Source organism: Rhea pennata, chromosome 1 (assembly GCF_028389875.1).
Source record: "Rhea pennata isolate bPtePen1 chromosome 1, bPtePen1.pri, whole genome shotgun sequence".
In the NCBI taxonomy this organism is placed as follows: Eukaryota; Metazoa; Chordata; class Aves; order Rheiformes; family Rheidae; genus Rhea; species Rhea pennata.
This window is the reverse complement of record NC_084663.1, coordinates 190,742,478-190,754,550: the sequence shown is the minus strand read 5'-3', so window position 1 is coordinate 190,754,550 and position 12,073 is coordinate 190,742,478. Positions and strand designations below refer to the sequence as shown.

Sequence of the window (12,073 nt, the reverse complement as noted above, 5' to 3'; positions counted from 1 at the left end):
GAAGATAATGCGGAGAGGTCTCGGTTTTGTCCCTGTGTTCTAGCGAGCTCTGTCACAGTTCTGCACTGAGGAAATACTACGTTTCCTAAGGAAGTAGTGTGGGGAGAAAGGCACGTTAAAGGTTGAAAATGTAATCTCCGTTCAGATCAAATGATCATATGAGACCTGTGAAATGCAGTATGGAATTTTTTAGATTAATTTACTTAGGAATACCTTTTTTAAATTACTCTATTAAAGATAATTTTTTTTGATATCTCAGCATTTTTTCTGCAGAATTGAATTTCCAAAATAACTATCTTTGCTTCTGCACTGTCTTACGATGCCATAGTGGAAGTTTGTAGCAAAGATAAAATCACCCTTGGATATTAAAAAAAAAAAAAAAAAAAAGAAAAAGAAAAAAAAAAAAGCCTAAACAGAAGCTGGTCTCACAGTTTAAAACTAAATTACAGGGGGGATGGAAGGGGCTTTTATTTAGGAATAACCAGCAGTATGGGAATATCTCAGTTAATATATCCATCTTCTTGATTTTCTTTATGTGGAGACACTGTTGTCTTAAGTTAATAAAATAGTCAGACAGGCAGGACCATTAATGTGGTATTTTGATCCTTTTCTTTAGAAATGAAAACTGAAGCAGCTTCATCTAATTTCTTCTATCTAAGAACAGGGCTTCCACAACTAAACTATAGTTTAAAGGCTACAATGTGCTATTACATCTAGGTATTGATTAGACGCAGAGTGGTCAGGAAAAAAAATTATCCATTTTGGAAGTTCTCACAGTCCACTTTACAGTTCTTATATATGCCCCAACACTGCCATTTCATTTGAACACACAGATGTAATATAACCCCATAACTACATCCATCTGAAAAAAGCTGATGTTTCAATGAGTCCTTAAGTATTTGTCCTTTTACCAGAGATCACTACGTATATAACATCCCCTGCTCCTTCAGGACATAGTACAGTAATTCTAGTCCCTCGCTTTTATAGGTATAGAAATTGGACGATATTTTAGATACTAGAAAAGCAGAAATTACAGAAATTGAAACAAATTAACTTCTGAAATATTGACAGGAAATATATCATAAGTACGTCAGCAATTAGCCTTCAGATTTCCTATCAACACTAAGAAGGACAAGCAAAACACTTCCACATGTGGCAAGGTGATATGTTAATGGTACTGAATGTATACCAAAAAATATGAACTTCTCAAAAGGAACCCACTTTCCACCTCTTCATTTTAACTGGCGGATAAACTGTAACATTTGTCCCTAGACTGTTGCTTATTTTTGGTAAGAATTCTATTCTTTTTTGTAAGAATAGAGTGAATGGTTTTGAGAGGTAATGTTCACGTGTGATATCATATGTGATATTTTACCAGGCAGTGAAAAAAAACTAAATCCATGAATACCTGGTGTCCATTTCGCTGCATGATTTTGCATAGAATGACATCACTGTTTTACAGGGGTTTAAGTATATAAAATGTGAGTCTAAAACTGGAGACTAGTAACTGATATTGAGAAAAACAGTAGGCAAGGTGTTTTTTTATTCCTAAGAAAGCAAGAACTAGTAGGCTCTGAAGAGCAGGCCCTGATAAAGCCAGACTGTCATTCTTCATCTAATTCTGGAGAGTGATTACGTACATTCAGTGAATGTGATCTGGAAATCTCAGAGATGTATCAAGTCATAGTATATCACAATGTCGTTTATATCTAGTTGCTTTTCAGAGTGAATGACACTTAGAAATTTCTATAGTCAGGTATGTCCCCAATTTAACTTTAAAGCTTAAATCAATTTAAAACTGGTTTATAATGATTTGGGTTGTCTCAATAAAGAACCAGAATTAAACAAAATCATTATAAACCAGATTTAAATTGATTTAAGATTGTCTACGTTTAACTAGAACAATTTAACGTTGTTTCTTCCATGAAACTAAGCTACATTTTAAAGAGACAAGACCTTAGTTTTTAGAAAACTTTTAACTGAGACAATATATATAAATATTACAATATTTTGATTGTAAAGTTAAAACTAAAAAAGGAAAGTTTGAAACAGATTGAGACTGTTCTTACAAAGTTATATGTACATACCTTTTGTTCCAGAGACTCTTTATAGTTTTTCATCAACCATGTGGCACAAATCAATGTAGAGTTCACTTTGATAAATTACATATGGGATGGAGAACTTTTTAGATAATTATAGTCTGAATATTTTTATTACATAGTCTTAGTATTCCATATGTTACAATGGCAGTTCGTCAGATTTCATTATATTAAGTAACATTTTAAGAAAACACAAAAATCAGAATCTGTGTTCCTATGGAGTTCTTAGAATCAGGAATTCTAAGTTAGCTTCAAAAATTTTAATTGAAGCATTATTTTAACTGTCTTATAGTATAATGAGTTATCAAAACCTGTTGTTCTTGTCTGAGCATTTGCATATTAAAACATTTTACATTTTTCTGTTTCAGTTTTAGCTCCTTTTCTTCCCAGACTGTTCACTTCAAGAGGCAAGTCACATCTCTGTTAGAACTAATGATTGAGATAGTCCACTGTATCGTAGCATTTTTCTAATACATTGTAAATCTGTGGTAATACAATCAAATCCACTGTAGTGAGTTAATATTACTAACTTTTCTCCTTTGCTTTTCCTTTTTGATTTTCTAATGCTGCAGTAGGGCTCTTACATACTCACCTTTTTTTTAGGAGCCTGAGAATGCAAATTTGCTAACAGTTTGTGTTCTGCTTAGTAGATGATTTTTTTCAGAATGCAAAATATATGGATGTATTCTAATATCATAAAATACATTCCCGAAAGGAAGCATATTTTAACAGGTAATTAATATTCTGTTGACAAACTTTAAATAACAAAAGCGCAGACCTCATACCAGAATAGATCCTAGAAAACAAAATAAATGTGGAACCACTTAAGGTTTATGAATTTTACATTTTAGAAATACATTCTCTTTATCATGAAGTTGCCGTTGGCTTGCTAAGAATTGTTTTTGTGCATTTGAGAACAGAATTTGTTCTTAATGACGTTTTTGAAAGATACGTGTTCTACAGCTACAACACATATAATCTGTTCTGTCATACAGCTGATGGCACTAGCAAATAAGCCCAGCTGGGCTGAGTAGCCCTGACAAAATCTTTTGCTGGTCTCTAAACATTAGTTTCTGGAAGAGAAGAAAGGAAACAAAGATAGGAGGATGTGAGGCTTTGGATTTTTTAAGGAAGACAAAAGGCTTTGGCAGGCATCTGTCTGATTACTTGCACAGGCTCAATCAACTCAGAATCTGACTTCCTCACAAGCCAAAGTGAATTATATCCTTATCCTTAGCCTTACAAGAATAAATGTGTATTATTCTCTCCATTATACAAGGAGACTGAGTAAGTCATCCAAGTAAGCCCATGGTAAGGCACTAACTGCCTTTAATGCATCTTAGTCTTAATGGGCCTTAGTCTTCGCTACAAAATCTTCCTTTCTTCATGCACAGCTCTCTTTAGGTGAAAGAACCCCCCCCCACACACACAATGCATATGTGTCAGAAAAGTTTTAGTGAGAAACAGCAGCCCTGCATTGCATTAGCTTTTATCAAACCTGAACTTCAATGTAGAAATTACAGAAAAGAAAAGAAAAAAAACAAAACAAACAAACAAACAAAAAAAACCATGACTACCTGCTAAAAAAGAGCTGATCTTCCATCCAAGCTAGGATTGCTAGCTAGTCCACATTATCATCGGGGCTAAATGCAATAAGCCCTCTCTCCAGACTTCTCAGTCGTGTGCCGAATGTACTGACTTACTGCCCTGTGCTGAGAAACATATTGTGTCATGGGGATTTGACAGCTTGTAGTATTATTAATGAGATATAAGACCCTTCACTTCCAGGTCATCCGTTTGAAATCCAGACAAGATTGGTGGTAACCAAACGTTATCAACATCCATTTTGTGGCCTATGCAAAATGGGCTTTTTGTCTCCATCCAGACAAACTGACAGAAGTCACCACAATTAGGAGCAATTTCCAACTGAAAAAATATTTGGTACTATCTTGATGGCAAATTGAAATGTTGCCAAAAGTTCGACTATATGGAACTACTATGGTTAAAACTCAAAGTTTGAGTTAAAACTCAAATAAAAAATTACATTTTTCAGCCCTTAAAGGATATTTTCTGTTTCAGATTCTAACAAAGCTTTCATTTACTTTTCTGATAGTATTTTGAAGCCTTGCATAGGGCCAGATACTGTACTAAAAACTGTATCTAGCTAACACACCAAAGAAGTGCATCCAAGGCCACAAAAAGCTCAGGGAATAAGTATTTGAGATGGAAAATGTCAATATAATTGACTCATGTTTAAATATACATGCATATATATATAAATATATGTATGTATGTATGTGTATATAAATCTGAGACTGAATTTTCTTTACTGGAGTTGAACACTGTAGACTCTGGTAAGCTGTTAGCAGCTTTTTTCTTAACTATTCTTAAAGAATAATATAGGGGCATATTTATTTTGTTTTATTCTCAAAATGTTCTCAAACCCTCTCAAAATGCTTCTAGGGTATGTTAGATCATTTCCACGCTCAGTGTTACTGGATTTAGACAAAGAGTGGGTTTTCTGAAAGTAAAGAACAATAACATGGGCCTCTAATGAGAAGGCAAGTTTTCAAATTTGAGGATTTTGCAGAAAAAATAATCATTTTCTTTGGGGCCAACCATTAAAAGTTTTGTTAAACTATCTGTCGGAATAACATGACATAATGAATCAAAAGATAGGACCAAACAGCCCATTCTGTTGTCTCCAGGAGTGAGCACAGCTTACCCAGCAATCTGTAGAGAAGAGGGGAGGGATCATCTTCATCCCTCTCTGGCTCCCAGAGGGCTTCCTGTGAGAACTGTATCTCACCTACCCTGGCCAAGGCTTCTTCTCGCTCTGTGGAGCACCCGCAGGAGACTGCTCTCCCCAGGAAGCCCTCTCCTGTGGGGTCACAGGAGCCCTGCCTTCCACTGCACGCTCTCCTCCCCTGCTGCGGTTGCCATTTGTGCACCGGCAGCTCCGAATGGCACTGGAGTCTGGAGGGATCCTGCAGGCGCAGAAAACAGCAGCCACAGGGGAAACTTGTGAAAGACTCTGGCAAGTGTGTGGTGATGCTTCCTACTGATTCTCTCCAAGTCTCCTACTGTTTGCATCTGTGGCTTCCTGAGTCAGGGGTAATATTTATTCTTTCTTTCTTTTATTTCTTTCTCTCTCTCCCTCTCTCTCTTTCTTTCTCTCTTTTTGTTTCTCTTTCTTGCTTTTCTTTTTCTTGTTCTTTCTTTCTTACTTTTTCTTGATCTTCCTTTCTTCCTTTTTTTCTTTCCCTCTCTCTCTTTCTCCATCTGAAGGTTGCTAAGGTACCCAAACCTTTTCCTTGTTTTAAGTTTTTTTTAAAGAAAGCATGTGTATGTATGCACACACAGTCACGTCAGTTGGGCAACCAAATGACAGAGTTTCAATAGAAACTATCAGAACAAAATGTTTTGATATTTCTCCCAGCTTTTAAAGTTTTTCAATGGAAACTATTCACTGAATTCAACATGCACTCCTGAATAGTTTTCTCCTTCCAAAATCCATTTTTCTTCCAAGTTAGCATTCAAGACAGGAATTTCATTGGAGGAGGAGGGATATGGGAGAAGAGTGATTCTTTTTCCCTTTTTATGGTAGACACATAACCACACAAACCTTGTACTTCCAAACATGGAAATTTCATTCAGCCAGATATCCATAGTTTCTGCTTATTATATATTCAGATTTTGATCCTCAAGTCTAAGTACAAAAAGGAAAAACATATTTGTGTGAGTTTAATTTAGAGTATAAATTCAGGCATCAGTTATACTACTGATATGTAGTTGGCTTTAACATTGAAAACAAAAATAAAAGCCCCACAGTGTCTATAACATTCTATTTTTAGACATCTCAGTGTTTATTTTAATCATTTTTCCACATTACTATCCAAAATAGCTTAATATTTTATAAAGTGGTTGTCAGTCACATATGACAGACCTCCTAAGCACAGCTTTGAAGAGCTCTTCTCTTTTTACCTTATTACACCCTATTCTAAAACTGAACATCTTTGACTTTTAAAATGGCAGCTGTTTTTTCTTTCCAAACTTCCAAAATGACTCAGTTCAACATTTTTACTTTGTGTTTGTGGAAGGCCCTGAGAGTGTTTCATGTGCTCTTACAATCCACTCGCACTAGACTACTCAAATTTCTATTTTTCAGAACTTACAAAACTTCAAAAAAAAAAAAAAAACAAAAAAAAACAAAACAAAACAAAAAAAAAACGGAGACTGCAGAATGAGGTTGCAGTGGAGTCTAGGAAGTGCATACTCACCTACTGCACAGGTCTGTAGCTTCTCCTGGGTCCCAAAGTGCCACACGCTAGGTGCAACTGGTTAGCTGATCAAGGATCAAGCCAACTGTGATACATAGGAGATGGTAGGAGAAATGGCATCATATGGCACTGCAAAAATGCATACCTAGGCATAAGGAGCTAATTATGTGCGATTCTATAATTCTGGGTCTTGCTTCATCTTTACTATGTGGTTACTGACATATAAAAATCTATGTAAGACCTACACAGATTAGCAGTATATAAGAATATATAGTACCTAGGAATATATCCAGAATTGTATTAACACTCTCTATATTAAATTAAGCATTTCCACTGACCTGTGGACAGATTTTTTTCTTTTTTTCTTTTTTTATTCTTTTTAACGCTGATATTACAAAAACAAGCTAAAATCAGTCAAGAAGACAGTTTGGTTAGTCCTAGTTTCATTGGTCAGAAATTCTACAAGCGGCAACCTCATCCAGTGCATTGGAGCAGTCCTTGCTGGTACCTGTTAGGTGAATTTTAGCTTGGTTTTTAAAGAAACAAGGTTTATGTGCGAGTACGCTCTGTCAGTCTTCGTCTGTGTAACTTCTGAACCTGGAAGCCATTTTGAACAAAATCTAACACAGGACTAGGGATTTCAGAGGCAATAGAATTCCTACAAGAAAATCAGATTGTTAAGGAAGAAACCCTCCGTGACAGAGACTGCAGCTCAGTTCTGATTTTATTTGATACCAGAGCATATATCTGGGAGAGTCTTTAGATGTTCCCTCAGTGTGAGAAAACAAAACATGCAGTCAACTACTAGATACAGTTATATAAGAAAACAGTCTTCATTAGTTCTAGTGTTGTTTAGAGATACTCTTTATATTTTCAGATAATTTTGAAATACCAGCTATTGCATCTTAGATATTTCTTATAAATATACCTGACAAGCCACATGCTAATTCAATAACTTACATGTTTTCTTCCAAAACACACGTACAAATAGCTAACCAAATAGATGAACTTAAAAATGTCACAAGCTATCTGAACATAGTATTTCCCTTCACTACAGTCTGAGGAAGCTTTCAGTTTATCCTGAAAAGCTTTTCCAGAAGGGCTCACATCTTTCATTTTATTTCTAATCAATGGAGCTCTATTGGCATGACAAGATACACAAGCTGGGCTGTGTAAGATACCTGTCAAGTCTGGTTCACTCACACTTGCAATTGGGATTTGATCCTTCATGTTCCTGACTTATTACAATGAGTTCCTGTTTCAGTGTGTATTGCATAGCATGATGCTATCTCTGCTTTCAGATTTTTCTTCCAATGTTAGACTCTAAGGTGTTTTCTTTCTGTTTACTTTTTGATTAAATAGCTATAGTGGTTCTCTGAGAGAGTAAAACTGTCACTTACATGGGCATGTTCAGTATCACTTAAGGTTTTCTAGGCTGAAGGCAGTAACTTAAATTTCACCTGAAAATGAGGAGGAAGCCAGTGCAAGTCATAAAGCATTAGTATAATATACTCACATCTGGATATACCACTTAACAATCAAGCTTTTAGTTTCTGAAACAGCCTAAATTACTTAGTAGTTCCAAGGTATAGCTTCAGGCAGAGCACACTGTATGATTCTAATTTTGAAGAGGTAAATGTATGCATTGCAGTAGTGGAGTGTCCGTCTCAAACGTTCACGTATTTCTGGCCAGATGTAAATCATTATGGGGAGTCTTGATTATTATCATTAATACCTGATCATCTGGCAGGTTGGAGCTAGCCATGTTCTGGAACAGTACTAAATCCATAAAAGCCATTCAGCTATAAGACCTATGAGGTTCTCATGTATGCCACAAAATGAATTGGACTTTACCTGCAAAAGGAGGCAAAACTTGATTTCCTAATTTGGTTTAGGTTGTTTGTTATACATACATCTAATTGCTCCATTGGACCTTCAGTGAGAAAATACCTAATAAGTTTGACTTTGGTACAGTACTTGAGCTTGTCTATGCACATTCTTTAATTTTATTCTTTATTAAGTGTTTATTTTCTGTTATATTTTGAACAATGTAAAGAATTGATATTTCTAGGAATTCTGTGAAACACTTTTCAGGAAGAAAATATTTTTCTTTTAATATGTCTAGGAGGGTATGGAACTCAAGTAACAATTTACTTGTGGAGATGCATGTGTGGCTTCTTTTCAAATGAATACATGTTATGCATCTGTTTGAGAGAAAATTCCATTATTTTTTCTTAGATGACACTATCTTTAAGTATTTTTCCCAATCTCATTATAAATAGATATTTACTTCTTACCATTTCATTCATAGTAGTAATATCTAAAACTATTTTTAATTACATTTCATTTTCTTTTTAATCAATCAAATGCAGTTCTTTGCTGCTATGGCACCACTTAAGAGAACTGAGTTGCTGTAATTGTTTAGTTGTTGTTGTTGAAAAAGGCCATTGAAGAAGATCTTTGGTGTTAGTTTTAATGTTATACGTATTCTAGAGAAAGGTGTGGGGGGGAAGTGGGGAAAATTTTGGAAAACAGGACCTATCCACACTGGCAATGACATTCAGACAAACAATAAGAATCAATCCCTCCCTTGCAATGTGAAACATATGATGTGGAAGAGTAAAATACCAACAGAGTAAGTTTGGGGATCTCTGAAAACAAGGGAAAGGAGTTGGGGATATTATGCAAAGAGGGAGGAGAAAAGACTGTAGTCAAGTTTAGATTTAGATTCTGTTTTTTTACAATCAAGAAGTTGTGCAAATTATTCCATTTAATGAAACCGTTGAAATGATATATAAAGGCAGATTTTATATATATATATATATATATATATATATATGTATGTATATATATGTATGTATGTATGTATGTATACATACAGTCCTGTAGAAGCCTTGGTTTGAGTGAAGGAGTTACTTGCTGTATCTGCTGTAGTGGAGAACAAATGGGGGGCAACCATCCAAATGTAAGTTCAATGTATTTATTGCAGGGCTTTTGAAAGGCTGCTCTGTATCAGATTTATGATGACAACAGAAACAAATAGGCTAAATTTTGACAATTTTTTTAGGAATCTTAAGTTGTTTACTTGCAGTTTACATGGCAGTGCATGTAAAATAATAATAATTATTTTTAATTGGTTGATTTTTTTTTTTTTTTTTTTTTTTTTTTTTGCTTTCTTGACTACAACACTTTTTCCAAAGCTTTTGGTGCTTATAACTATTTCTGCCTGTATCCTTGTATCCATTTGTATCACATGATTTATTTTTTGAAAAACTGAAGGGGTTTGTGTGAGTGTGGGTGTTGTGTGTGAATTGCTTCAAATATTTGCACTTCTAGTCATTCTTAAGTCGATGTCAGATACACTTGGCATTAGAGTTAGTTAAAGTGCTAGATTAATTTTAGTTCTCTTATTTCAGAGAGACTGTGAATGATCTTTATTATTTGTATTATTTGAAAGTTTTGCTTAAGCATCATATCAAAGTACAAAATTTGGTTTATACAAACTATTTTGCACCATAAGGTTATTAGTTTCGACTAATCTGGTTTGTATTTTCCATGATAAACAGTTCATGGAAAAGAGATTAAGTTTTTTTTTAAGGCAATGTCATCTAAAAATCAAACATGACAAAATTCACCAGGTTTTTATCAGAGTGATTTTGAGTAGACTGTAAAATTAAACTGGCCTATATGGTTTAATGTTTTCAAAGAATTTGTTCCTCATTGTATTTTTCCATTTATAAATAATCATCAAAATATTTTTGAAGTTAGTCTTAAAAATCTGCAGCACGTAAAATTGCTTGTTTCCGTAATTTAGCATATAAAAGCATGTATCTTTTCCTATTTAGAAATAATTGTGCCCAATTATTTTAGCAAATATACCTCCAGTGTAATTTCCAGTCTCATAAATATTGCACATCCGTAGCGCTAGCAATTAAAATGGACAATTTATGAAAATGAAAATGTGTGAAATAACAGCTTAAAATATCGCTATCTTTGGGGGCTTTGTTTATGAGCAGAGTTATAATTTCATCGGTATTGCTTTGCTAGGTATCAAGCTCTTCAGCTGGTAAAACTTTTCACTTGCACGGACTTTCTTTGCTAACTTCAGAACATAAGAATTAAAGTCTCTGTTCAGCGAAGAGTAGCGGGGGACAAGGGGGTTATTGCATTCTGCTTTTATTCACCTTCCAATCCCACAATCATTTACTTCTGGAAAGGAAATATGATTTTAAAATGTGTACGCGAAATACCGTTTATTTTAGAAATGTAAATCACGTGTGCCGACCACAGGGCGCAGACAACGTGGAAAATTCTACACTTGAGCAGATTACAAAACCTGTGGATCTGAAGTGAATTCTGGTCTGCTTTTAAGGCCAGAACTTCTTTGTCAGCGGAGTGCCGCTCGCAGCGGGTCCGCTCCGGAGAGGTCGCGAAGAGGCAACGAAATGCTGCTTTAAAAGAGATGCTCGTGGTTAGAGTGCAGCCGTCTGACATGGGGGGCTCTGCGGGCGCGTGTCCTGTCGCGAAACCCCAGGTCTGCAGCGAGAAGGGCGCTTTGCCTCCCCAGGGCTAACCTGAGGCGTCCTCGGGCTCCGCAATCGCTCTCGGTGTGCGTAGGGAGCGCCCGCTCCGTGCGGCCCCCGGTGTGCGGGGGGAGCCCGCTGCTCCGCGCTGCCGCGGGGCTGCGGCCGCCTCGCCCGCGCAGCCCCCCCGCGCAGCGCCCCGCGCAGCCCCCCGCGCAGCGCCCCGCGCAGCGCCCGCGCAGCCCGGGGTCTTCCCGGCTGCTCGGCGTCAGGTGTGCCCGGCTTCTCTTGCGGTAGATGCACAATTGCGTTTTGGAAGAGGACCCAAAGCTTCCCGGTGCCATATGGAAAATCTGCAGTATTTTGATTATGCGTTATGTAAACATTTTAATATCGGATCCTTAAAAATCCAGAGACTCTCCCAAAGGGGATTAAAACATAATCCTCTCTCTATATAGCTGTAGTGGATTAATTTCGTATTCTCTCAGTGGCTGGTTTGCTCCCTGAAGGCTACAACAAAAAGACTCAGTGCTCCTTAAACATGCTATGGAATTGGAAGTTGTAATTGGAGATTTCCAAAGGACAAGTGTAAAAATGACACACTGTTAATGCAGAATATTTTTCATTTTGTGCTTTCAGGAGAAAAAAAAATCTACAAAGATTTTTTTAACTTAGTTTGTACCCCCAGCCCCCAAAATAATCTCATAAATTGTCCAGTGCTTAGAAAACGCTTTATTGCTTTTCTTTGCGAAAAGGAAAAGAAAAAAATGGAGAGAAAAAAAAATAGCCGAACGTTTTCTCGTCTGGAAAGCGCAATAATGATTACTCCTCGTTGCATTTTAATACCTTTGACATGTTTTCATTGCAACAAATTTAGGGTGTCATTTGAACCCAGGGCAGATGCCAAGGTACCGGTGTGGGAGCCCGGAGTCTGCTCTCGAGAGGGGAAGGCAGAATTCCCCGATTTCTCCTGCGTTTAGTAGCAGGCTAAGAAGTGCATTTCCCCTTCCTCCCCCATACCCACCCCCTGCTTCTGCAGCTCTGCCAGCACCCGCGCAGCGACCTGCCGGCTGCGCCCATTGTCCTCTCCAGGGCTTCGTGCGCTGGCTCTGGCCTTCTGGCCATTAAATCGTGGTGACTTTATTTATATTTTAGCCACACAACAGCGGGG

The 12,073-nt window shown here is 36.8% G+C and overlaps 1 protein-coding gene across 2 annotated transcripts in view; it reads left to right on the top strand.

Annotated features, from left to right (window-relative positions):
• NBEA (neurobeachin) overlaps positions 1–12,073 on the top strand; it is a 519,777-nt gene that overhangs the window by 348,246 nt on the left and 159,458 nt on the right. The gene's annotated exons all lie outside the window — the stretch shown is intronic.